General features: G+C 46.2%; 1 pseudogene; it reads left to right on the top strand.

Moving 5' to 3' along the window:
* LOC149298462 (neural-cadherin-like) overlaps window positions 1-27,992 on the top strand; it is a 49,436-nt pseudogene that overhangs the window by 12,647 nt on the left and 8,797 nt on the right.

Here is a 27,992-nt window from a genome sequence, read left to right as displayed (position 1 = left end):
AAGTGTCTGGCCATTTTACCAGTGCTAGCGTGAAGCATCACCTCAGCACTCAACACAACGCTGTGCTATTGGGGAAAGATGCAGAAGTAAAACTTAGTGCAGGCAGCATAGCTGGTGGCCGTGGAAAAACCCCAACAGCTTCTTCTTCTGAGCCAATAGCAGCAGCAGCAGCAGCAGCAGCTAGTGCTGGCAGCCAGAGACCAAGGCAGGTTGGAGCACTGCATGTCCAGCCCACCCTGGAACAATTTGTGGCATTCCAATCCAAAAGGTCAATGCCCAAACAGCAGGCCAATAAAGTAACGCGACTGATTGGTCAGTTCGTTGCTGTTGGAGGGGCATCCTTCTCTATGATCGAAGGGGAGCCTTTCAAACAATTGATGGCGGCTGTGGCTCCGCAATATACACTTCCGTCACGTTCCACTTTCAGCAGGAACATTGTCCCCTCATTGTATCCATCCTGTGTTGCAGCAGTGAAAGAGGAGCTTTCCAAGGCTGCTGGTCAGTGTGTTCATTTCACTACAGATTTGTGGAGTGCACCTAGCGGCCAGCATGCCTTTCTTTCTTTGACAGCACACTGGTGGCAGCCCGGTGTGTCTAAGGAAGCTGCTGCAGCATGTTACAGGGTCACCGTACCCAAGGCTGGGTCCCCCTGTTTGAGGGCTGAGGAATCACCAGTCAGTCCCTCATAAGGATAGCACTCAGCTATCCACGGATCATCCAGACCACCATTCGTAGTAAACCAAGAAGAAGAACTCTTTTATTTACAAACACACAGAACTTATATACAATCTCAATAAAATGTGTACCGAACCCAACCCCCAATCCCATCAGCCACATCCCATCACAAATCCCATCAGTATACAGGGGATGTATCAGGTGAGGGGATTACAGAATACAATGGGTTCCCCCACCTGTGTTATCCCCCCTGTAGTGCGGGTGCCGTCTGGGCAGACAGGGCTGTGCTGGCTGATTAAGAGCCCCAGCCAGATTATAGGATCGTCTCTTTGAAGGCTGGGGCTGAATCCACATCAGTCTCTGGGCCGGTTTCACAATAAACACAATATAATATATTACCGGGTCACGGTATACAGAACCGGACACAAAAATGCTCCGTGACCCGGCTAAACTTCATATGACACATGAGCCAGCTAGCCTGGCCCTGTCACAGATCTCCCCCTTGACCAACGGTTCGGCAGACCAGGCAGATCCACACGGGTCTGCTGCAGGCTGTCCGAGTGGACAAAGTTCAAAGGTGCAGGCCTTAGTTCATGGCCCCCTTTGTCAGAAGCATCCATTGAAGGTGGGCCAGGGCCCTGGTCGCCCAAAAGGATAGTCAATAGTCCTCTGTGAATTGGAGGACGGTCCCAGCTCAGCCGGGGGCACATGGCTATCCCCCTCACCGGGGTAACAGGGGCACGTGGGGACTCTTGCTCCCTAGTCTTGGGAACTGAGTCTGGGGCAGCTGCCAGGCCAGGGTGGTTGCATGGAAGGAAAACCCTGCTGATCGGGCTGGGGGCACTCTGGGAACCAGGGAAACACGTAGAGGTAGTAAGCGAGGCCTCTACCGGGACACTGGAGTGACCTAGGGGACACTCTGGGACAGGAACAGGTGCCCTTACAGGGTTATTGGGCGAGCTAAGCAGCTCTGCGGGGTACTCAGGGGACCCAGGGGAATACTCCGGGGCAAGGACAGGTGCCAATACTGGACCACCGGGAGTGTTAAGCAGACCCTCGATCTTCCTCTCTGGGACAGGTGCCTCTGCCTGGGCACGGAGAGAGTCAGAGGAACACTCTGGGACAGTGACCTGGGCTTCTAGGAGGACACTTGGGGAACCAGGGATCACTTCGGAGAACACAGGGATAGGAACCAGGGCCTGCGCCAGGCTACTGAGAGGACCCAGGGAACTCGGCAGCCCCTCTGGTGTCCTCACTAGGTTAGGGAACGGTGCCTCTACCGGGTCACCGGGGACTTCACAGGGAACCTTTGGGGCAGTGACCCGGACTTCTTCCAGGACACTCGGGAAATCAGGGGGACAATCTGGGGCCCTGGCTTCTACGGGCATAGATAAGGGTTTGGTGAGGGGGATTGTGCCACTTACTCGGGCGGTGGGGACAGTCATCTCTTCTGCCGGGGTAGAGCAGCCAGGGTTGTTGGTGAGGACTTGGGTCGGAGCTTTTGGCTTCCTCCTCCGCTTCTTTTTGCTGGCGAGGACCTCGGTTCTTCTCGCCAGGGCAGGGGCCGAGGAGTAGGTGAAGAGGACCTCGGTCCCACTCCCGCAAGTTGTAGTATCATGCTCCCAGTCTCCTTGTAACTCCTGGAGCTCCACTCTCCGCAGCAATTCTTTATAGTCCCTCTCGAGCTGCCATTCCTCTTGGACCAGGCAATCCATAACAGCCTCCAGCTTGGGGGGAATAGCATAAACCAGGACTTCTGCACGGTTGTCCCAGATTGTATCCCTGCGATACTGGCAGGGGCTTCCGAAGGACGAATCAAATTGGAAGGCATCATATATCAGTCCTGGGTCGACGGGGCTATACAGCATCAGAGGGTCGCTGTGGTCTTCACCTGCTAACTGCTGGGAGAATCCCTGGTAGCGGCTCTGGAGGTCCAGCTCTGCATATATGAGACCCCTCAATTCGTCTTCCCACTCCGGCAACGGGTTCTCACCCAGGAGTGGAACTCGTATATCCCACATTGTCCAGTATTGTGCCCAGTAAGTTTCAAAGTGGGGATGGGAGAAATCATCCCTCCAATCTGCAGGCACAGACTCCAACTGCCTCTGCTGGTGTTCCAGCTCACACACCTCGGCTGTAACCTGGTCTGTCTCATCCTCTGGGTCTCGGAAGGGTTGGATATCCTGGTATGATATTTTGGGGGTCTGTTCCCCTAGTCTGGGAGATACAGACCCACTCTGGCTCAGTTCCTGGTGACACATTTTTTTTTTTTCAAAATCAGATTTTTATTGAAATTTTCAAAAACAGAAAGGAGGGAGGTAGGGCAGGGATACAGAAGGAAAAAAGGAAGGGGGGCAAGGGGGAATCAGGACACCACGGCACGAGACAGTGGAACATAAAACTACAAAGCAAGGTACATAACACAAGTACAGGCAGAGGCTTACACCAGCACGCAAGCAGCGTTGCAAATACCCAGCTCAGGAACAATGGAGAACACAAATCAAGAAGTCCGGACAGCTCGCGGCCACGAGCATCGGCCCGCCGAATAGCCGGGCGACACCGGGCGAAACTAGGCAACTATACATCGCGCCCAACAACCGAGGATAACCAGTAAAACCACGTGGCCATATAGGCCTCCCTAAGTTTCGGGGTCGAGGCGGAGAGATCCTCCACCCTCCTGATCTCCTCCACCCTCGCCACCCAGTCCCGGTGAGAGGGAGGGCAAGGTCGCTTCCAGTGTAAGGGTATAAGGCTTTTAGCAGCGTCGAGGAGATGTCGGACCACCGACCGTTTGTAATGAGAGATCGAGTGAGACGTGTGATGCAAGAGCATGGGCAGCGGACGGAAAGGGGGGGGAGAGTCTGATAACTCCGAAATCACCCGGTGAACCTCCCGCCAGTAAGGTTGCAGCAAGGGACAGGACCACCATATGTGCAACATCGTGCCCACATCCCCACCGCACCTCCAACACCTGTCGGACGTACCCGGGAACATACGCTGAAGGCGCTGCGGCGTTCTGTACCAGTGCGTCAACAGTTTATAGTTAGTCTCCTGCGTCTTAGTGGCTCTCGAGCTCTTATGGGTGAAAACAAATATCTTATCCCAGTCCTTGTCAGAGAGTCGAGCGTCACAAACGGTCTCCCAGGTCTCACAGAAGGACGGTCGAGTCGTAGAGGTCACAGTCATCAGTAAGGAATAGAGCAAGGAGATGGCCCTCTCCGGTGGGCTGGTGACACATTTTAATCACCGCCGTCACTTGCTCCGATGTAGCCCCTCCTGGGTACAGGGATAGGTGCCATAGAATGTTCTTTTGTAGAGCACTCAGTCCGAGGCTCTCCTCTGGGGCATCCTGGTGCCGGTCCATCTCTCTGCAGTCCGCAATCAGAGTAGCCTTTCCTTTGCTACAAACCTCCAGGAGCTCTCTTGGTGTCTCTCGTCTGCAATCCCAGTTGGTGGTTTGGATTTCACCCAAGTCGTGGGATTCATCCCACCGCTGCCACCAATGTTACAGGGTCACCGTACCCAAGGCTGGGTCCCCCTGTTTGAGGGCTGAGGAATCACCAGTCAGTCCCTCATAAGGATAGCACTCAGCTATCCACGGATCATCCAGACCACCATTCGTAGTAAACCAAGAAGAAGAACTCTTTTATTTACAAACACACAGAACTTATATACAATCTCAATAAAATGTGTACCGAACCCAACCCCCAATCCCATCAGCCACATCCCATCACAAATCCCATCAGTATACAGGGGATGTATCAGGTGAGGGGATTACAGAATACAATGGGTTCCCCCACCTGTGTTATCCCCCCTGTAGTGCGGGTGCCGTCTGGGCAGACAGGGCTGTGCTGGCTGATTAAGAGCCCCAGCCAGATTATAGGATCGTCTCTTTGAAGGCTGGGGCTGAATCCACATCAGTCTCTGGGCCGGTTTCACAATAAACACAATATAATATATTACCGGGTCACGGTATACAGAACCGGACACAAAAGTGCTCCGTGACCCGGCTAAACTTCATATGACACATGAGCCAGCTAGCCTGACCCTGTCACACAGCAGGCTACCGATCTTTCCTTCTCCATGCAGAAGTGATGGATGAAAAGCACACTTCCCAAAATATTCTGCATGCAATGAGGAAAATGTTTAGCCTTTGGGTGGGAGCAGAGGCGGGCACCAATGTTGAAGTTGGTTTTGTGGTAACTGACGGAGGTGCCAATATGGTGAAAGCGCTGCGAGATGGTCATATTGTTGGTGTGCGCTGTGCAGCCCACATCATCCATCTTGTAGTGAAGGCAGCAATGTCAGAAGGAACTAATGTGGCAGCAGTAGTTCTGTCCCGCTGCAGAAAGATCGCTGGGCACTTTCACCATAGTGTTAAGGCTAGCCAACTTTTGAGGGAAGAGCAAGAGAGGTCAGGTCTTCCCGTACACTGCCTACGCCAGGATGTCAGTACACGGTGGAACTCCACGTTAGACATGCTGGAGAGGATTTTGGAGCAGCAGAGGGCAATCCATAATCTTGCCTCAGAGCACAATATTGGGATTACCTCTCCATTGAATAGGGAGGATTGGACAGTGATCGCCCAGCTAGTGGCAGTCCTTAAACCATTCAGGGATGCCACAGAAAATTTAAGCTCAAACACTGCCAGTCTGGCCCAGGTAATCCCAGTGTTCTCCCATCTAGGCAGCAAGATGGATGTGTTCCTTGGAAACCGTGAGGCTGTTCAAGGTGGCACTCTACATCCTGACGTAGCAGCCATAGCCAGGAAGCTGAAGGATCTGCTAAAAGTACACCTTCGCAAACGAATGGAAGAGAGTCCCGAAATGATGCTAGCGTGCCTTTGCGATCCAAGAATTAAGGGAAAGCTAGCTTTGAAATTTAATGTTCTCAGTAGCTACCGGGAGCAATTGGTCAACAAGGTGCGTGACTGGCAGCGTAAAATGGGAATGCTGTCCGAGGAGGGAAAGGTGCAAGAGGAGGAAGAGATGATGTGGTCTGCTACTCCTAGCAGCAGCATCAGCAGCAGTGCCACAAGCAGCACAACACAGCTGAGTGGAGCAGCTGCGTTTTGGGAAGAGGCACTTGGGAGTATAGTTGGACCATCTGACAGAGCTAGCAGCAGAAAGGAGAGTAGTGCTGCTGAAATGGTCAAACTTTACCTCTGTGAAGTTCCTTCTGCGTCTAATGTTGATCCTCTTAGCTACTGGGATGAAATGAAGAGTGTGTGGCCTGCACTCTCATGGGTTGCGCAGCAGCTACTATCATGTCCGCCAACCACTGTTCAAAGTGAGCGCGTGTTTTCTATGACTGGAAACATACTGAGTCCACAGCGCTCACGCATGGCACCTCATCTCATGGAGCAGATTGCCTTTCTTAAATTCAATCTGCCCAAGTTGGGTTATCCAGCTCTTAGCTTGGAAAGTTAATTTTTTTTCTCTGTAAAGGGGGCCCCCTGGACCTATAGGAAAGGGGGATCATGACTGCTAGCCCATGCATGGTGGTTTAGTTAGTTTCTCTCATTGGTGGGTAGCTGCAACAATGTTGCAGCTATCAGGGTTTATAGGAAGGTGAAGAGGTGACTCTTACCTCTTTTTCCTTGTACCAACAGCAGCTTCCAGATGTTCCAGGAGTTCCTGTTCTGCTGTTTGGCTCTAATACCTGCAAAAAAAGAAAAAAAAAACTTTTCAAACAGAAGAAGATAGGTGACAGTGAGCCTACTCCTGTACTTGCTATGGACGCTACCCAAATTGTCACCTTGCTGCGAGCTTATGCTGCAGCTAATGGTGGAACGTCCCTACAAGACCTGATGCTGCAGGCACAAAGCGAGGATGCCTCGCCGGCTGCAGCAGAAGTGGTGCCCGCGGTGATAGGGCGAAGAACGAGACGCTCCCGCCCTCCGGTACGTCTTAGCCCAAGCCCGGTCCGGCGGGCACGAGGGGGAGGAGTGCCGTCTTCGGCTGTGGCTCCTGAGGAGGCGATTCAGGATGCCGAGTCTCCGACCAGTCCTCCGGTTTTGGTCGTCAGCCGGCCGCGCCAGGCAGCTTCTCCATCGCCCGTCCGGAGAACCACGAGGTCAGGCCGCGCTTCCAGCAGTTCGGCGCGAAGACGGGGGCGTTCCAGAAGCCCACGAACGTCGCTCCTGATGACGCGCACAGCGGCTGACGTCAGCGCGCATGCGCATCTACGGCCACGAGGGAGCAGACGCCAGAGCTCGTCTGCTGGCAGGCAGACGGAGCACCCGCAGATCACGGTGACGTCACAGGGGATTCCGCGGCATGGGCGTCCGTCTAGTGAACGGATGGCCCCGGTTTTATCCCCCCAGCGGCGCTCTCACCCGAGAGTGGCTAGAGGACGGACGGCATCTCCTAGACCATCACACCCGGATCCGGATCTCGACCTCCACACCTCTGAGGATGATCTGCATGAGCCTCTTCAGTTGCCTGTCACATCTGCAGCTGCCCCTGGTGGTGAGTTTTGGGAGCACAGGGCATGGGATGTTGCCTCTAGTTGTCCAGGGGTTCCGGCTGAGAGTGGTGGGAGTGATCTGGTTAAACTGCTAAAGGCAGTGGTGGACAGGCTTGATACCCTTCGTCCAGCTGTTAATAGTAACCCAGCTGTTTTAGGTCATGGAGACGGTGCTCCTTTGTTTTCTGTTCCGGCTTCTGCATGTGAGTTGTCACCTTTGGGCATGCATATTCCTGCTGACATTAAAGAAAAAATTTGGCGAGGGGAATTTGTTGATGTTCTGACACTAGTTCCCCCTGATAGGGAATCGGTTGACAGACCACGGAGGTCGGAGGGCCACGATTCGGATAAGGTTAAACAGCTTCCCAGAAGCTTCGGTAATTGGTTGCAGGGTTTTTCGGCATTTTCTGCAATTTTATGTGAAAAGTTCCCAGAACGGAGTCCTTCGTTGTTTGCGTATCTTGATTTGATTTGGGGTGCTTACAAAGTTTACGGTGGTCAGTGCTGGTTCCTGTATGATTAGCAGTTCCGCCAGAAAATGGCGGTGCGTCCTGGTTTGCGTTTTGACATGCAGGATGGCAACCTGTGGCTGTTGCTTATGACTCCTGCTAGGCCTCTGCCCTTTCGGGGTGCCGCCGCTGCTGCCTCAGGAACGGCGGCGGCGGCGGCCTCCAAGAGGGGACTCTGCTGGCTCTACAGTGAGAGCCATTGTAGATGGTATAATTCCTGCAGGTTCAGACATGAATGCTCCCATTGTGGGGGAGCGCACCCAGCATTGCGTTGTTTTAAAAAAGGTAGAGGTTCTGGGGGTAAGCAAGGAAAGGATGACTCAGGTAAGGGTGAAGACGCGGGTGAGCGTCCAAAGGATGCGCCCGTGGCTCGCCCAGTACACTAAACGGCGTGATGCTTTACTGTTGGAGGATAGTTTCTCTAGAGGTTTCTGGATCCCTTTTGTTCCGTCTGATTCCCCTTCCATTTCCAAAAACCTACAATCTGTTCGGTTGAATGAGCAGATAGTTGCGGAAAAGCTTCAAAACGAGGTAGAGGCTGGTAGGATGGCTGGCCCCTTTTCTTCCCCTCCTTTCACCAATCTTAGAGTCTCTCCGCTCGGGCTAGTGCCCAAGAAGGAGCCAGGCAAATTCCGCCTCATCCATCACCTGTCATACCCTCCGGGTGTCTCTGTCAATGATGGAATTGACAAGGCTGAGAGTAGGGTTCATTATGCGTCTTTCGATAGGGCACTCGAGTTAGTTCGGGAAGCGGGTTCGGGTTGTTTTCTGGCTAAGGCGGACATCGAGTCCGCTTTTCGACTCCTTCCTATCCATCCAGCCTGTTTTCACTTGCTGGGTATATTTTTTCAGGGTTACTATTATTTTGACATGTTTTTGCCCATGGGGTGTTCTATCTCCTGCTACTATTTTGAAGTTCCTCGAGTGGGTGGTTAAGCTCCGGTCAGGTCTTCATTCGGTGCTCCATTATCGTGACGATTTTTTGTTTGTTGGTCCTTCTGGTACTTCGGCTTGTCAGCGGTTGTTGGACGAATTCCGCTCGGTTGCTCAGGAATTTCATATTCCTCTGGCGGAAGATAAGACGGAGGGCCCTTGCACGACGATGTCCTTTCTAGGCATTGAAATCGACACGTTAGCGATGGTTTTTCGCCTTCCACAGGCTAAGATTGACACTCTGGTTCAGCTATTGGAAAGATTTTTAGGTGCTCAAAAGGTTCAGTTGAAACAGGTTCAGTCTCTTCTAGGTCACCTGGTTTTTGCATCCCGTGTTATGCCCATGGGTCGGGCTTTTTGTAGGAGGCTGTCCTTATCGTTAGTGGGTGTGCGGAACCCTAGGCACTTTATTAGGGTTACTAGAGCCGTCAAGGAAGACCTTTCTGTGTGGCGCACCTTTTTGGATCAGTACAATGGGCAGACTTGTTGGCAGCAGGCTGAGTGCTTTTGCTCAGAGCTTGAGCTTTACACTGATGCCTCCGGCTCCATCGGATTCGGAGCATATTTCCAAGGTCAGTGGTGTGCACATGAGTGGCCTGCTGCTTGGGTTGCTTCCGATTTGCGACGCAATTTAACTCTTTTGGAGCTATTTCCTATTGTAGTTGCTGTTGAGCTGTGGGGTCATGAACTCGCTGATCGGCGTGTTGTATTCAGAACTGATAACATGAGCGTCGTTCACGTTATCAATCGTTGTTCCTCCAGTTCACTCCCGGTGTTGGCTTGGTTGCGTCACTTAGTTCTTCGCTGTCTCCAATTCAACATCTGGGTGAAGGCTAGACATATTCCCGGAGTGTCAAATGTCATTGCGGACTCATTGTCTCGTTTGCAGTTCAGTCGTTTTCGGGAGGTGGCTCCTTCGGCAGCGGTGTCCGGCCTTCCTTGCCCTACGCACTTATGGACCCTCGTTTCTCAGGCCTCCTGAAGCTCTTGGGTAGATCGTTGTCGTCGCAGTCGATCCAGGCTTATTGCAAGGTGTGGAAGTCTTGGTGGCTCTTCGCGGAAAATCGTTCCGGTTTTCGGGATAATGACGGTAGGATGCGGGCCACTTTGTGTTATCTCGAGAATTTAAGAATGTCGCGTCTTTCGGGTTCGTCTGCTGCACGTGACTTGTCTGCTTTATCCTTTTTGTTTCAAGCCTTAGGGTGGCAGGATGTTACCAAGGACTTTGTGATTCGTAAAATAATAAAAGGTTGGAAGAGGGGTAAGCGGCCGGATCGCCGGCGACCAGTCTCATTGTCCTTATTAAGGTCTATACTGTGTCATATTTCGTCTTTTTGTTATTCAGCTTTTGAACTCGCATTGTTCAAATCCGTTTTTTCTTTGGCTTTCTTTGGGGCCTTTCGCATTGGTGAACTTGTGTCGGTTAATAAGAGTTCCCCCGGCGGCATTTTGAGGGAAGATGTTTCCATCTCTGGCGGGCTCTTGGTTGTTAAAATTGTTAAAATTCGGAGATCCAAAACCGATCAGCAAGGCCGTGGTTGTTTGGTATCTTTGAGGAGAATTGGTGGTGAGTCCTGTCCAGTTGCTTTGCTAGAGGCCTTCTTGAGGGTCAGGCCATTGGTTGGGGGCCCATTATTTGTACATCTTGATGGTATCACACTGACTCGATATCAGTTTTCTTCGGTATTCAAGCGTTGTCTCTCTGTAGCTGGGGTTGATTCTAGTCATTTTTCCTCACACTCCTTTCGTATAGGGGCTGCCACTGAAGCGTATAGGTGTGGTTTTTCTTCGGGTAAAATTCGTAGTATTGGTAGGTGGCGCTCTAATCGTTTTCGGCTTTATGTTCGCCCTCAGTTGTTGCTGTAATTGTTGTCTCTCTCTTTCCTAGGCCCCCCAAGATTGGTCTGGATCATCGGGCCTTCTTATATTCACTGGGCAGCTCTGAGGGCGGAATCGCGTGTTTACGGCAGGAATTTGGGTTTTTCGTTTGACGTGGCCCGCATCCGTTGGCGTGGTTTTCGTGGTCTTCGATGGGATCGTCTGTTTCATGAGTGTCGTTTATTGCACAGGTTTGCGCCTAAATTCATTATTTTAGTCATTCACGCCGGCGGGAATGACATTGGTACGGTTAAGACCATTTCCCTCATTCATCAGATCAAAGATGACTTGGCCAGATGTTGTTCTTTGTTTTCAGGTGTTACTCTAGTCTGGTCCGAGGTCGTTCCTCGCCCGGTTTGGTCTAATGATCCTAGGCTTAAGCCATTGGAGAGGTGTCGTAGGAAGCTTAATCATTCTGTCTCGAAATTTGTCTCCAGTATAGGTGGCGTGGTGGTTCGTCATAGAGAGCTGGAGGGTGATAATCGTAACCTCATGCGTAAGGATGGTGTTCACCTGAATTCTATTGGCCTTGATATTTTTCATTTGGGTCTTCAGTCGGGCATTGAAAGGGCGCTGTCGGCGGGGGGGGGCGCTTCCCGGCCCATAGTGGTCTCTGGTCCGGGTCGCGGTGGCGGTCTGGTCCCCTGGCCAGCGAGGTAATTTCAGGCAACCTGGATCATTTGCCCATAGCGGGCTTGGGGAGGCGTGTCCTGCGGGCGGCTCATGGCACCCGCAGGGCTGGGACTCTTGGTACAATCGGTGGTAATTTAACTGCCTGTTGGGCCTAGCGCTCAGCAGCTGGCAGGTTGTTTTCAGATGTGTATGTTTGGTTTCCGCTGGCCTGGGGAATGGTTTTAATAAAGCTGTGGCCAAATGCCCTATCCCACTCAATGGTGTCTAGTGTCTTTATTTCAGGGGGTTTGGGTGGGGTTATTTGGTTCTTCTTGTTTGTTCACCTTGCTATGGGTTTAAGCAGTCATGTTTAAGGTAGTTTCTCCCCTTGGTTGCACGTGTTTGTGGTGTGGCAACGTCTGCTACCTCCGCCGGTGTAGCCAATTTACGCTAGGGCCTAGTGTCTGAGTTCTGGAAGTCCGCTCCCAAACGCCATGGACTTGACAGACTTTCATGCTTTGCCCTGGGGTGAAACAGGTGAGCGGGTCGTCAATTGCCCACTCATTCACCTTTTTCCGTTTCCAACGCTGCTGCTGGTGGTTGTGCCAGTATCTTTTGCCAGTTCGCTTCCTGGCTGAAATCATGCCTCAAATGTCCCTAATGGAGAGGGTAGTTTCTCCCCCTGGTTGCACTTGCTGCGGTGTGGCAATGCCTGCTACCTCCGCCGGTGTAGCCAATTTACGCTAGGGCCTAGTGTCTGAGTTCTGGAAGTCTGCTCCTAAACGCCAAGGACTGACAGTCTTTGGATGCTTTGCCCTGGGGTGAAACAGGTGAGCGGGTCGTCAATTGCCCACTCATTTACCTTTTCTAATGTTGCTACTGCTGCTGGTGGTGGTGCCAGCGTCTCTTCTCTGCCAGTTCGCTTCCTGGCTGAAATCATGCCTCAAATGTCCCTAATGGTAAGGGCAGTTTCTCCCCCCTGGCTGCATCTGTTTGCGGTGTGGCAACGCCTGCTACCTCCGCCGGAGTGGCCAGCTTACGCTAGGGCCTAGTGTCTGAGCTCTGGAAGTCTGCTGCCAAACGTCTAAGACTGACAGTGTTTGGGTGCTTTGCCCTGGGGTGAAACAGGTGAGTGGGTCGCCAATTGCCCACTCATTCGCCTTTCCCATTTTTCAATGCTGCTGCTGGTGGTGGTGGTGGTGGTTGTGGTGGTGCCAGCATCTCTTCTGTGCCAGTTCGCTTCCTGGCTAGAGTCATGCCCAAAATGTCCCTAATGGTAAGGGCAGTTTCTCCCCCCTGGCTGCGTCTGTTTGCGGTGTGGCAACGCCTGCTACCTCCGCCGGAGTGGCCAGCTTACGCTAGGGCCTTGTGTCTGAGCTCTGGAAGTCCGCTGCCAAACGTCTAGGACTGACAGTGTTTGGATGCTTTGCTCTGGGGTGAAACAGGTGAGTGGGTCGCCAATTGCCCACTCATTCGCCTTTTCCATTTCCTTTTCCATTTCCATTTCATTATTTTCCTTCTGATACACAACCAACCAACCAAACATAACACACACAATAACACAAATAACACAGTGACATAACACATAACACATATAACACACAGTGACAACACACATAACACACATAACACATACACGTACAATGCACAAATCACAAGGACCTTTCCTCTTCTTATTTGTCCTGGCCTTCACTTCTACACTCACTAGCATTAACGCTATAACTCACACTTCATACTATAACGTTTTTCCATCCACATACCTGCCAACAGACCCAACTTTTTCAGGGACAGTCCTGCTTTTTTCCAGTCCTGTCCCATCTAATTTAGCTATCTAGGTATGCAAATACACGTTGGTAGTTATAGCTCGGTAGGTAGCACTAGTATAAACATTAAATAAATATAATAAAGTACTAAATAATAAATCTAACTTTAAAATACATTTAAATAAACCCCTAAATCGCTGTCAGTCTTGGGTGTTCCTGCCGGGTCTTTTGGGGGCCATTCCTTTCGGATTGGTGCCGCCACGGAGGATACCCGGGTTGGTTTGCCTGATTCCTCAGTGCAACGTATTGGGCGCTGGCGATCGGGTCGTTTTAGGTCGTATGTTCGTTTGGATATGCCTGTTTAATGTTCTCTGTTTTTTGTAGGTGTGGTTCTCCCTCAAGTCTGGCTCGTTGGACATTCCTTCGTCTTCTGGGCCAGGAGGGGGGCGGCAGTTCGCCCGAACGGGGAGCAGTTGGGGTTCTCTCCTCTTGCGGTTGAGGTGCGGTGGTTCGGGAAGCGGGGGATGCGGTGGGTTCATCTCCTCCTTGAGCTGGTTCGGTTGTCTCGGTTGTTGGGTCCTTCCTCGGTCCTGGTGATTCACCTCTGGGGGAATGATCTTGGGGTAGTCCCGGTCAGGACTCTGGGGGATACGGTTCTTCGGGACCTCGCTAGGCTTCTGGTTTTGTTTCCTGATGTCCGGTATGGTCCGAGGTGGTGTCTCGGAATTTTTGGCGGGTGGCGACTAACCAGCGGGCCCTGGAGCGGTCGCGGGTTAAATTTAATCGTTGGATTTCCGCGTTAATGGCGTGACGGTTCGGCATAGGGTGTTTGAGAGGGACGCGGCTAATTTGTTTCGGAGTGATGGTGTTCATTTGAATGACATCGGTTTGGATCTTTTCAATTTGGCTCTGCAGGAGGCTATCGGTCAGGCCATGGCGTGTGCTGATGGGGGCCCCCGCTGATTAGTGGCTGTTTGTGTGTCCTTGCCGGTCTGTTTTTGGTAAGTGATGGAGTTTGGATGATGGTGTAATGGAAGGCTCAATCCTCCCCTAACCTCTGGTGTTTTATTGGACGTGCCCACCGAGCTTGTGGACGGCTGGTGATTAGCATTGGTGGTGGGACAGCGAAAGGTAGCTGTCATCTTTGTTTGGACGAGGGGGGAGGTGAGTACCTGTGGTCTGGATTGTGCAGTGTGAGAGGCCGGCAAGGACGGGGTTAATTCGATTCCTGTGTTATGTTTGAATATGTTATGGTAATGTGTTATGTATATTTGTATTTATTATTTATCGGTTATTGTATATTCTTGTTATTGGTTTATGGTGTTTTGGGCCAACACAGTGTTTTATGGTTTATAATAAAATTGTGCTGTGGCCTGCTTTATCCAATTTCAGTCTCTGTGTCGTTATTTGGTGGGTTAAATGGTATCGGGTTCACAATGCACGGTACACACTACCTACATACATGATGTGTAATGATATGGTGTATCAGAGCGCCGCGCATGCTTATTGTTGTTATGTTTGCTTCTAACCAGTGACAGCCACCGACTACTACTCCGGTTTGAATGGCGAGGTTTCCTATTATTCTTTGAGCCCCGATTTTGGCATCTCCGAGGAGGGCGTTATCAGCCCCGTCCGGGAGTTGGATTACGAGAGGCCCAACCATCTTTACGAGTTTGTGGTTCTGGCGATAGACCACGGAGAAGACCCAAACACCGGGACAGCCACCGTCCGCATCCGTGTCTCCAACGTGAACGATGAAGCTCCGGAGTTCTCTCAAACCACGTAGGTGCAGCTCACGAGACTCTTCTTAGTTAGGGTAGGGCCGACATGGAGCTGGCAAACCTTTCCGCTTCACAGCGTGGAAGTAATGGATCCAAAACAGATTCAAACTTGAGAGTTTTGGGCAATCTTTCCCAAAGATTAATTGTTAAACTTTGGGCAATTTTCTAAGCTTCGCTTCCAAAGGGGAGGGCAATACAATGCTAGGTGATCATTTTAGAAGAGGGATAGTGTTGTCAGGTAATTAACAGCCACTCTATACTGCCCCCCGCAGGCCGGGGTGATGGCGTATGAAATGCCGTTTCTGTTGTCCTGTATGTTGCACTCGCTCTACCCGGGGTGCCGTGTATAGCCCTGATTGTCAGAATGATTGCAGGGCCATTAGTCAGTTTAATGAGCGTGAGATGGTCGTTTAAAGAGAGGCGTCTCGAGGGGCCAAAGTTTGTTTTGTTTTGTCCATCAACGCATCTCGGTGTATTGCCGGAATCCTTTCTTCTCTCCCTTCTTCTCCCCCATCACAAACTTGCACCTTCTGTAACTGATACATTGTTGCCCTACTTGTATTCTTTAACGCCTCCTTTGTCTTGCGAGAACTTCCCGCGAAGTCACTTTATTTGTTGTCGAGCGGCGTTAGCGTCCCTCCAGCCTGGTGCATTAAACGAGGGATTCACAAATAATCTCCTCTCCAGTCTCCTTCAATTTGCAGCCGTGTGATCTGGACAGAGCAGACGTCTCGGCGTAATGGCCGTTGGTTACCCTTTTTTCTCATTCAGGGTTTTCTCATTTCATATTTCTTCCGCTTGCACAAATTCATGCAATTTTTTTTTTCTTTTTTAACCTATTATTAACGATGACATGTCTGTAACTGCCGCGATTCTTTGGAGCGCGATACATTTTAAAGCCGGGCGTAGAACGTCTATTACGTCTCTGCCGGGGAGAAGGTCACGGTTCGGTCTTTTTTCTTTATGGCGTAAAATATTGTAGCTTCACTCCCATAACCTAATACATTGTAATACATTGCGGTTCATCAGGTCTCTCCCAACGAAGGCGACTGCATAGACTTCATTCTCTAACTTCTTTGCCAGGGCCGGTGAGGCTGGGATGAGTTTTTGGCTCAGAAGGCCTATAGGTTTGGTGTTGGCCGAGCCTCGGGGTAGGAGGTAGCACTGAATGGGTCTCTTGGCAGCGTTTCTCTGCGGAGGAACTTGATTATGTACTCCGTTTTCTAGATACAGAACGTTTGTATCGGAGGAAGCTGCTCCCAACACCCTGGTTGCCACCGTACATGCCTTTGATCCAGATGGAGATCATGTGACTTACAACATTTCGGAAGGAAATAAAGAAGGGAGCTTTATTATTGATTCCGAGAAAGGTACGTAGAGCTATATTTTGTATACATCCATAACTAACCCCCCCCCCCAATGCCACCGATGCTTTTTACAGATACCTGATGATTTCTCGCATATTCTGCTACATAAAGAAGAAAATTAGTCATCGAGATAAAATCGAGTTCCTCACCGGAATTCCGTCACAGTAACTATAACTTGAAGTTCCTAAATAGTTGAGTAGGTGGTATCACTTACCCTGGGTTAAGGATTTGTAACAATGGGACTGATTTATCCTCAAACCATTTAACAGGAATAATCCGTCTTGGTTCTAACCTGCTTCCAAAGCATCATGGAGCCGAGTATGTTCTGAATGTGACCGCCACAGATGACAATGCTTCGGGGGGTCCTCACAGCCTCACCAGCACGACTACAGTCGTCGTGAGAGTCGATGACGTCAACCAGAACAAGCCCGTCTTCCATCAGGTACCTCATACATTAAATCAAACTCCAGAAAACCACTTAGGAGAATCATCCCTTACTGAACGCCAACGAACTAAAGCCGCGTTAGAACTGTCCTTGGCTCCAAGATGTAGCCGGATCCTAACAGAAATGTGTGGATTTAACGTTATTTCCAGTGTGCCCAGTACCGTCACCACGCCATAGTCCTGGAGAAGCAGCCCCCAGGAACGTCTGTGCTGCAGGTGGAGGCAAAAGACGCAGACGTTGGCGTCAACGGTCAAGTGAAGTACGGGATCGTTCATCGCGAGGGCTCTCTTCCTGCATTCAGCATCCATCCGGACATAGGTGCCACCGCCTCCTATACCTTAAAGCCCTTTAAACATTGTATGGAGAGATGGGCTGCGGCACGGTGACCGAGGACACACTTTCCTCCCCAGTGTATTTGTGTTCTAGGTTTTTAATATGCTTTTTGCTGGATTGGTGGATACGCTTCTACCCTTCTACCCCAGGGTCAACAGCCAGAGGTGACATCATGGAGCTTCATTTGATTCTGTTAAAACCTGTGGGTCAGATAGGCTTGGCGATGCAGGTTTTAACCATGGTTGTAGGTCAGGTTAATCAGCCAAGCTTTTTTTCTCAAAAGCTTATGAGAAAATGTTCTTCACGTGTTATAGCAGGAATTGCCAGTCACATCGCCTCCGTGCTTTCTTTAACACGTTTCCCACGCAGGAGTCCTGACAACCCTTCAGAGCTTTGATCGGGAGAAGCAGAAAGTTCCCCGTCGCCATCAAAGCCACAGACCAGGCGGCCGAGCCTCTCATAGGGCTGTGCCAGATCAACATACAGATCCAGGACCAAAATGACAACGACCCCAGCTTTGAGAACAACCACTACGAATGTAATTGAGTCTCCGTGGGTAGAGTATGAGATCTCTACAAGCACCGAGTCCCCATCATGTTCCTCTGTCCTCTTCTAATTATAGCTTTAAGTGGAATTCAGCGTTAAGAGTCTTCCTAGATCTGCTGGTCCACAAGAGCTTGGCCAGCTCGCCCATGGGGTATTTGGGACCCCAGTGGACAACATAGAATTCAAATGTTTTCATTCTTGTCCCAGATTTCCTGAGAGAAGATGCTGCCGTGGGAAGCAGCTTCCTCCGCGTTGCGGCCCGTGATGACGATTATGGCGTGAATGGAACGATCATGTACTCCGTGTCTGGAGAGGAACCGGTGGCCTTCAGCATTAACACCTCTACGGGGTGGCTTTATGTTCGCCAGCCAATATCTCAGGTAACGTAGCAAGCGTTTACATGCTGTGTTTAGAGAACCAACTTACTTTTCAACAAGTGATAGTACTCTTAAATGAAAATATCGCGGGGTCACCTTCTGACCCCAGACCCCTTTATACAATATGACTTATAGTAGGATTGTAAGCCGCTATATATATAATGCAATAATAAAATATGGCGCACTTGTATCTCTCTTTTGTTCCTAATATTAAGTAACCGGTTTAATGTACATATTGCAAAACTACAATGTATCTCTTATGACAGCGAGTAGCTTTGTGTTTGGATATTTCAACTTTATGCTTTGCAAACACAGCTGGTGGCTTTTTAAGTGGGGACGTAACGGGGCTTTTTGGATAGTTTTAAGGCATTGTCAAGCTGTCATGTTTGCTTTTTCTAAAATCAAAAGTCTCTACGACCAGACGACGACATCTGGACACTGATTGGAAGGCCCCCGTGTGAGTCCCCGAGGTTACCGCTAAATGAGACTCTCCATTGCAGAAGGCCAGCTGTTTGCTGGGAATCGTCCACTGTCTTTTTTTTTTTTTCTTGTTTTTTTTACGTGCCTCTGGTTAGCTCTGCAATTGGAAATTGGTTGGGCGATAGAATGAAAAACCCTCTAGAAAAAGTACCATACAACTAAAAAACACTTTGAGTACCAGAGTATGTGAGTGGTGCATGAAACTCCTCAACCATCTGTCACTCGCAGCTTTTAAATCAATTGGGAGAGCAATTTTGGGTTTGTTTTTTTTGTCGGGGAGGTTGCTGAATGGAGAAGGTTTAAGTGAATGTAATTAATTTTTTTGTCTTAACTTTTTTTTCCCCATCAGAAATCATTAATAACACTAGAGGTCACGGCCGCGGACGGAGGAAATAGAAGCACGCAGGTGGAAGTAGCCGTTCGAATCACAGATGCTCAGAATCAGCCTCCGGTCTGGGAAAAAGAAAGATATGACCTGGTGATTCCAGAAAATACCATGAGAGATACGCCTGTTGTGGTATGACGTGACCTCTGACCTGGAAACCAGTGGAATTTTTCCACCCGTCGGTGGGAACTGTACAATGCTTCCAGCCATTGGTTGAGCACCTTACAATGCTTCCAGCCATTGGTAGGAGTCATAGAAGGATTCCGCCCATTGGTGTATGATCTCATCTGAATATGGATTTCTCCCTCATGCCCGGCTACCAGGGATCATACCCATCTAGACATCTGCTTCCGGTTAGGCCTGATATGAAACTAGTGAGAGGGAACGGGGTATGGAGACATCACCACTAAGGAGCCTTAATCACCCTTCTAATGCCTGTCATTTCCCAGTTGACTTCCTGCTGTTGAGGGCTTCTTTTTACTGTAATTTACTGTTAATTACACAATGTTCTGCCATTCCTACAGACCGTTAAAGCTTCCTCACTGCTGGGAGACCCTCGTGTGACGTACAATTTAGAGGAAGGATTGGTCCCGGAGACTAACATGCCCGTTCGTTTCTACCTGACGGTAAATCGAGAAGAAGGCTCTGCCTCCGTTCTTGTAGCTGAACCTTTAGATTATGAAACAACCAGGACTTTTATCCTGAAGATCCGAGCTCAGACCGTTGCTGCTGTGCCATTGGCTGCCTTCACTACGGTGTACATTAACATTACAGGTAGAATCTCCGGATATCGATTCTGTGCCTGCGCTGCTAGAAGAGCAAATGTGAAGCCGGACTTGTTTATATTGCAGATGTGAATGACAATGTGCCCTTCTTTACGTCGTCCATATATGAGGCCACCGTTACAGAAGGCCTTGAATTGGGAACATTTGTGCTCCAGGTGTCTGCATCTGACCAAGATCTCGGACTGAATGGAGAGGTGAGTTCACACGTGAAACCTCATCACACGCACACTCTGACTCCTATAGCTCTGTGTTCCTAGGAATACTAAATGCGGTACCAACTTATAAAATCTGCACCCATTGACGCATTTTCTTCAGATATCCCTGGTCCTTTTAGCCATAGCATATATTCCTGTAATTTGCACATGTAAAACAATGTGCTTTATGGCCATACCAATCCGTAGGACAGGGGCATACCAATCCGTAGGACAGGGGCATACCAATCTGTAAAACAGGGGCATACCAATCTGTAAAACAGGGGCATATTAATCCGTAAAACAGGGCCATACCAATCCATAAAACAGGGCCATACCAATCCATAAAACAGGGCCATACCAATCCATAAAACAGGGCCATACCAATCCATAAAACAGGGCCATACCAATCCGTAGGACAGGGGCATATCAATCTGTAAGACAGGGCCATACCAATCTGTAAAACAGGGCCATACCAGTTTGTAAGACAGGGCCATACCAGTCTGTAAGACGGGCATACCAGTCTGTAAAACAGGGCCATACCAGTCTGTAGGACAGGGGCATACCAATCTGTAGGACAGGGCCATACCAATCTGTAGGACAGGGGCATACCAATCTGTAGGACAGGGGCATACCAATCTGTAGGACAGGGCCATACCAGTCTGTAGGACAGGGCCATACCAGTCTGTAGGACAGGGGCATACCAATCTGTAGGACAGGGCCATACCAATCTGTAGGACAGGGCCATACCAATCTGTAGGACAGGGCCATACCAATCTGTAAGACAGGGCCATACCAATCTGTAAGACAGGGCCATACCAATCTGTAAGACAGGGCCATACCAATCTGTAAAACAGGGCCATACCAATCTGTAAGACAGGGCCATACCAATCAGCAGGACAGCGCCATACCAATCAGCAGGACAGGGCCATACCAATCAGCAGGACAAGGCCATACTAGTTCATAGGACAGGACCATAACATTTCATAGCATAGGGCCATACCTATCAAGAGGACAGGGGTGCATACCAGTTTATAGCACAGGGCCATAACGATTCATGGGACAGGGCAATACTGATTCATAGGATAGGGCCATACTGGTTCAAAGGACAGGGGTGTATACCAGTTCATAGTACAGGGCCATACTGATCCGTGGGACAGGGCCATACCAATATCTACACTAGACCAGGGGGTCAGCACGTTAATTAGAGTTACTGATGCCACATAGGGGGTTTTCTCGCCTGATAACACTGTCTGGTATTAGGGCCAGATTGTTGATTGTCGAGGGGTCACGTGTCAGTTAAAGCCACGAATAAATAATAAAGAGAAATTAAATTGGTTTGCGGCAGAGCAGACAGACCTTTTGCTCATCGGATCGCAGCATTTCCTGCGCACCGGCATTACTGTTACGTTAATAATATATGTAGTCCTGGCAGAACATGTTCAGTAAAAGCTTCCAGGCCTTTGCAACAAAGAGCATTTGTGATTTTCCATCAGTTCCACCTTATATCAGCAAAGTGTTTTCAGGGCAGCCTGCGCTAACTGTGGTCTGATTGTCTTGCTCCAGATCACCTATTCTATTTTAGAAGATCGCAGCGGAGACCATGCTCTGTTCCACATCGATCCCCAGACAGGAGTCATTTACACAGCTGCCGTGTTTGACCGGGAGACCAAGGGCTCGTATCTCCTAGAAGTTATGTCGTCGGATGGATCAGAGTCTGCTCGACCTGGAAAACATGGGCAACCCAATTCTGGTGAGGATAATATGGGGTTTATTTTGGCACAGTGGCCTTACTGCTCAACAGAAATGCAGCATACGAGCGGCGAGTGAAACGCTGAAACGGAGAAGCGGCCAGCGGTGAGGAGGTGAAGCTTGGAGGTGGAAAAAGCGGAAGAAAAAAGGGGAAAAAGAAAAGCGGAAAATATAAAGTTTGAAAATTGTGAAGTATTGAGCGATCTGAGCTGTTTTGGAGGGGTATAAGAGAGCGGGAGTGACGCAGAGACAGATTTGCTGGATTTCGATGGCAGATGCATGGAGGTACTATAGAGATAGAGATCTTTGATATTAGGAGAGACTGCAGAAACTCCAAATGCTCTATATTACTATATTAAGCTTTAAAGACCATATTTGATTATATCTTCGTGAGTAATATATCAATCTGCTGGACATTATTATATTAAGCTTTAAAGCCTATATTTGATTATAAGTTTTTGAGCAATATATCAACTCGCTGGATATTATATAAACCGTTTCTATAATGCCGCCGAAAAAGGATAAAGAAAAAGAGAGGGATAAAGAAAAGCTTCAAAGTACTAAAACAAAAGCAATGAGTGCAATAAGTGGATATTATTCCCCAAAAGCTGCGAATATACTCAGGAAATCGTTACCTGGTTTGATGGCAACTCCTGAGAGAACAAATCTTGAAAGCTCTGCTGACTCTACGGAATTAACCTTTAACGAAAGTCTAACAAAAGCCTTGGAAACTCTCCGCGAACAAATTAAAGCTGATCTCAAGGAAAATATGTCAGATCTTAAGCAAGACATCCATTTAATTTCAGAAAATATCAGTAGACTGTCGACTGAGACACAATCCTTGAGGAATGAGGTAGAACAACTATATGCACATAATAAACTCTTTAAAGCAGAACTGCACAATTTAGAGATTAAAGTTACAGATATGGAGGATCGATTAAGGAGAAGAAACCTTCGTATAAGAGGTATTCCTGAGGATGTCTCTAACGATCGGTTAGAGATATTTTGCAAAAAATGGGCCTCCTCAGTGATTAAAGAGGATATGTTGGGAAACTTCCCATTCGAGCGCATCCACAGATTACCAAAACCAAGAAACCTCCCCAATATGGAAAAACCAAGAGATGTGATTATATGTTGTAATAACTATAAAATTAGAGATCTACCGATGAAGGCGGCTAGAGCCAGGCAATTTCCGGACCCGTATAAAGACTTATTGTTGTTCTCAGATTTATCCCTGGCAACAAGAAATAGCAGACGTAAATTTTCAGATGTAAAGATGATTCTGAGGAAGATGGGAATTACATACAGATGGCTTTTTCCAACCAGATTATTCTTTTTATTTCGGCATCAAGAACATATTTATGAAGACCCAGAAAAGGCAAAAGCTTTTCTAGTACAGGCTGAAGAACAGAATTAACAAACATAATTAACAGAACTCAATTAACAAAAGTGAAGCTGCATTCGGTTTTTTATGCTCGAAATTTAATTATTAATTATTATTTTTTATTATTTTTTTTTTTAGAATAAGATATAGTATGCACTTTATGCACAGAATAAACACTCTGTCAGATACATTAAGGGAATACAAAATAGAGCACAGATTATTAAATTTTGAACATGGCATAGTTGATACTGTTGTATAACTTATTTACTTGGTAATAACAAGACTATTATAGAGTACTAGAGTATGAAACAGTATCGCTGTGTACTATTTCATGATATTTATTTATTAATTTATTTTTTTATTTTTTGCGTTTTTTTTTAGAACTTGACACATTATGTACTTCCTGCACAGAATAAATATTATACAAAGCAGATACCTAAAGCACGGATTTATAGTGATCCCCTCATGAATTGAGGGAATTTAAATATTAGTTTTAGGGTAATAATTATATATACTGTAAAGGGGATATTATCACTGCTATTATATTTGATACTACTACGATTGCTTTAGAATGGACACCATATACTAGCACCTTACGACTGATGAACTGGTGAGTCAGATACATTAAGGGAACACAAAATAGAGCACAGATTATACATTCTTGAATATGATATAGGTGATACTGTTAAATTACTTATTTACTGGATAATAACAAGATTATTATAGATTACTGGTGTATGAAACAGTATCGCCGTGCACTATTTTATGATTTTTTTGTTTTTTATTTTATATAAAGGCGATACACTATGCACAGAATGAAATTATATAAAGGGGATATTTAAAGCACAGATCTATAGTGATTTGCTCAGGTATTGAGCGAATCTATGTATTAGATTTAGTTTAATATTTATGAATATTGTAAAGGGTATATTAACACTGTTATTATATGTTAAGATATTTGAGAGTATTATGAGTATTTTAGAATGGATACTACATATTAGCACTTTATGAATTTTTTTCTAAATATTTAACTTTTTATAAATAGGTCTGTAAAAGACTGAAATATAGTGACTAGCTGATGATTGATTAACTGGAGAGTCAGCTATGTTAAGGGAATATATAATAGAGCACAGATTATTATTGTGAACATGGTAAGGTGTTATTCCTATATTATTTGTTTACTTGGTAATAACGAGATCATTATAAAGTACTAATGTATGAAACGATATTGCTGCGCTCTATGTATGAAATGTTTTTTTTTTTTGTTTTTTTTTTTCTCTTTTTCCCGAGCATGATTTTCTCGCCATTTCTCTATCTCCTCGCGTCTCCACCTGAGTGTGCTCTGATTTTATTTTGGTATCAGAGCTGGAGATGCATAATTTTCTGTATCTCTTGAGTATGAAAGGTATGTTTGTGAGTTGTGGCGGTGGGCTCGCGGTAGAGGGCTATTGGTGGATCGGGAGAATTTGGATCAGACACTATGGGGTGAAGTTTAAAATAAAATGATAAACTTAGTTACTATAAATGCCCAAGGTTTAAACACACCTCAAAAGAGGATGTATTTATATGAAACCTTAATTAGAGAAAAGATATCGATCTGCTTTGTGCAGGAGACACATTGGGATGATAGAGGTTCTACGTACTGGAAATTTAAAAAGTACCCTATTATTTATTCATCTAATTTATCAACTAAAAAAAAAAGGGGTGCCGCGATAATTTTGGCTACTGAAATGAAGTTTGATTATATATTTCATGAGAGTGATCTGCTTGGTAGATATGTTATATTGATATGTAAATTAAACGATGTAATTTACACTTTGGTTAATGCCTATGCTCCCAATGATTATCCGGTGAAATTTTTGACGTTACTCATTAAAAGAACGGAGGAAGTTAAAAGAGGCATCTTATTATTTGGAGGAGATCTGAATTGTGTCTTAAATGTGGATTTAGATAAGAAATTAAGAGATAGTAGATCCTTCGACAGGGCCGCAGGGAATATGGCTCGGAGACTGTCTACACTTACCGAAAATTATAATTTATTTGATATATGGAGGACCCAACACCCTGTAGAAAGGGATTATACATTTTTTTCTAATAGACACCTCTCTTATTCAAGGATTGATGCAGTTTATACTAATTTAGTAGCTTTAAAAAATTGTATTTCATCTCGTATCGGGAATATTTCCTGGTCTGACCATGCACCAGTTTTTTTTTCTTTGAGCGATCAACTTAAACATAGTGTTAGACCGGGATGGAGATTGAATGAGTTCAATTTTAAATCCGACTTATATAAGCAAAATCTTCTTAAAGAAGCTCAGCAATTTTTGCAGATAAACGACAATGGCTTGGTTCAAGATTCTACTTTATGGGGGGCATTTAAATGCACATTAAGAGGCTATTTAATAAAAACTGATGCCTTTATTAATAAGCAAAAAGGTAGAACTATGTCTGAACTTTATATAGCACTGGCAAAGGCCGAACGTATCAATAAATTAAACCCCACTTCGGATCTGACTAAGGAAATAACAATGATTCAGAGGGAGATTAAAATCAAATTGGATGAGAGATTAGAGCGAGCTATCTCGTATTCCAAACAGAGGTGGTATTATGATAATAATCGTCCGAATAAGTGGATAACTAATAAAATTAAGTCAGTAATTCAAAGACATAGAATAAAAAAATTAATAGTTAATAATAATGCACTGCTGGACCCCTCACAAATTACAGAAGCCTTTAGAGGTTATTATAAATCCCTTTATAATCTTAGAGCAAGAGATATCTCGCTTACTCGTATTGAACGTTTCCTGCGTAATCTTCCAATTCCAAAATTATCTAGAGAAAAAGCTGAATATATTAAGAGACCTTTCTCATTACCTGAAATAAGAGAAGCTATTTTAAATCTAAAGAATGGGAAATCACCTGGCCCAGATGGGTACACAGCAATTTTTTATAAATCGTTAGATCCTTTGATTTCTTCTCTTTTGTTGAGAGTCTTTAATAAGATTGGAGAAGATGGTGTAGCCTCTAAAGATTTTCTCCAAGCTTCTATCTGTCCAATCCCAAAGGCAGGGAAGGATCCCTGTTTTCTTTCAAATTATAGACCGATCTCTTTGATAAATGTAGATGCAAAGATCTACTCTAAAATCTTAGCAAAGAGATTAAGTAAAGTAATAATGGATCTGATTCATCCAGATCAATCTGGATTTATTAGTGGCAGAAATGGGGAAGATAATACTCGGAAATTATTAGATTTGATTGCGCAGGTGCATTATACTCGCATTCCTTCAGTGTTTCTTGCTTTAGATGCCGAGAAGGCGTTCGATAGGGTAAGATGGAATTTTTTGAGTGCGACTCTGGACGCGGTAGGGATTACGGGTTTTTTCAAGTCGAGTACAATGGCTCTTTATAGTAATCCTACCGCTAAAGTCACAGGTCCTGCTTTAAATTCTACATTTTTTGATATCGCCGATGGTACTAGACAGGGGTGTCCGCTGGCACCTCTGCTTTATGCGCTAACAATTGAACCTTTGGCGATTCAAATTAGGTCATCACAAGATATTGAAGGGATGAGAATTAAAGAACAATCCTTTAAAATAACATTATATGCTGATGATGTCATACTCACTTTGACAAATCCAGAGGTATCAGTCCCTGCGGCCCTGTCAGCCATCCGAGAATTCAGTCTATATTAGAATTACAAATTGAACTTTGCTAAGACCCAGGTGATTTCAGCATATATCTCTTCTGCTCAAAAGACTTTTTTTGCGGACCAATATCATTTAGATTGTTCAAAAGAGTCGGTGGACTATCTTGGAATTAAATTAATGTTTGATCTAAAAAAATTAGTATTTTTGAATTATGAAATCGTACTGAATAATCTTGCCTCCTCTATAGAAAAATTGAAATTAATAGAATTATCTTGGCTTGGCAGAATTAATATGGTAAAATCTTATTTAATCCCTAAAATTATATATCTATTTAGGACAATACCTCTTCGAGTGCCGGGTTACATTTTGGATACATTTTCTAGAATGGCTCTCTCCTTTGTTTGGAAATCGGGTAAATCCAGAATAAGTCAGAAAATAATAAAAAGAAGTTATAGATATCTGGGCCTGGGATTTCCAGATATTAGAATGTTGCACGAAGCTGTAATGTTTACACATGTCCTATTTTGGGACATTAAAAAGGATACAAATTTGGGATGGCTGTATTGCGAACGTAATCAGGCAAACGAGTATGATTTATTTAATTTCTTTTGGCTTAGCCGCTCTATTTCGAAAAAAGTAAATCTTATGAATCCGATTATAATGGACGCAATAAAAACAAGCTATAAGTTTAGATCACTTGAAAGTACAGATGCGGAATTTACAATCCTTACTCCTTTGAAGGTCCTTAAATATTATATTCAGAATATTGAATTACTAAATTGGACCTCAAATAATATTAATACTCTTGGAGATTTACAAGTGAATGATTCATTCCTCAGTTTTTCCGATTTACAAACTAAATTTAAGCTTCCTGATAAAGAATTATTTTTATATATTAGATTGAAGCACCTTTTGAATTCCAAGATGGTCCATCCTCCTTCAGAATTAGATTTATTAATTAATAAGCATCAGAAAAAAAAATTAATCTCTTCGATGTCAGCGTATCTTGATACGCAAAAGAACGACATAATACCTGCTTCTATAGAAAATTGATTGTCAGGTTATATTACTTATCGAGAGTTGGGCTGATTCCTGGACACAAGTCAGGAATGCGGTGCATGCAATTAATATACAAGAGATGTTTTTTAAGTTGCTACATCGCTGGTACTTAGTTCCCTCCCGGCTAAGTAAATTTTCTAATGCAAGTTCTAACTTATGTTGGAGATGTGGCTATGAGGAGGGGACTCAACTGCATATTTGGTGGGCATGTTGCAAACTGGATAGTATTAAGTTAGAAGTTACTAAGCTTCTTTCGTTTATTTTTAGATGCAACTTTTCCATCCATTCTTATACCTGGCTTTTTCATCTAGCTCTTCCTCCTTCAATTAGCGCATTTAAATTATTGGCAGTTAACATCTTATTAGCTATTAAAATATGTATTGCTAGAGCATGGAGGAAAGCTGAATCTCCTACTTGGAAAGAAATAATTGATCAAATAACCCATCAAGCTAAGATGGAGAAATATTTCTATTTGACGAATCAAAATTTGTCTAGATATAATCAGATATGGTCCTTGTGGTTTAACTATATTACGGATACTTATTCAAACGATTCTGTCTCTATCATATAGATACCCTCTTTTGGGTGCTAACTTTAATTCCCTTGAGTCTCTCTCTGAATT

Source organism: Sceloporus occidentalis, unplaced genomic scaffold (genome assembly GCF_023333645.1).
Source record: "Sceloporus occidentalis isolate IW3139 unplaced genomic scaffold, rSceOcc1.0.p SCAF_32, whole genome shotgun sequence".
NCBI classification, from domain to species: Eukaryota; Metazoa; Chordata; class Lepidosauria; order Squamata; family Phrynosomatidae; genus Sceloporus; species Sceloporus occidentalis.
The sequence above is the reverse complement of the archived record's forward strand: the minus strand, read 5'-3'. Positions and strand labels throughout refer to the sequence as shown.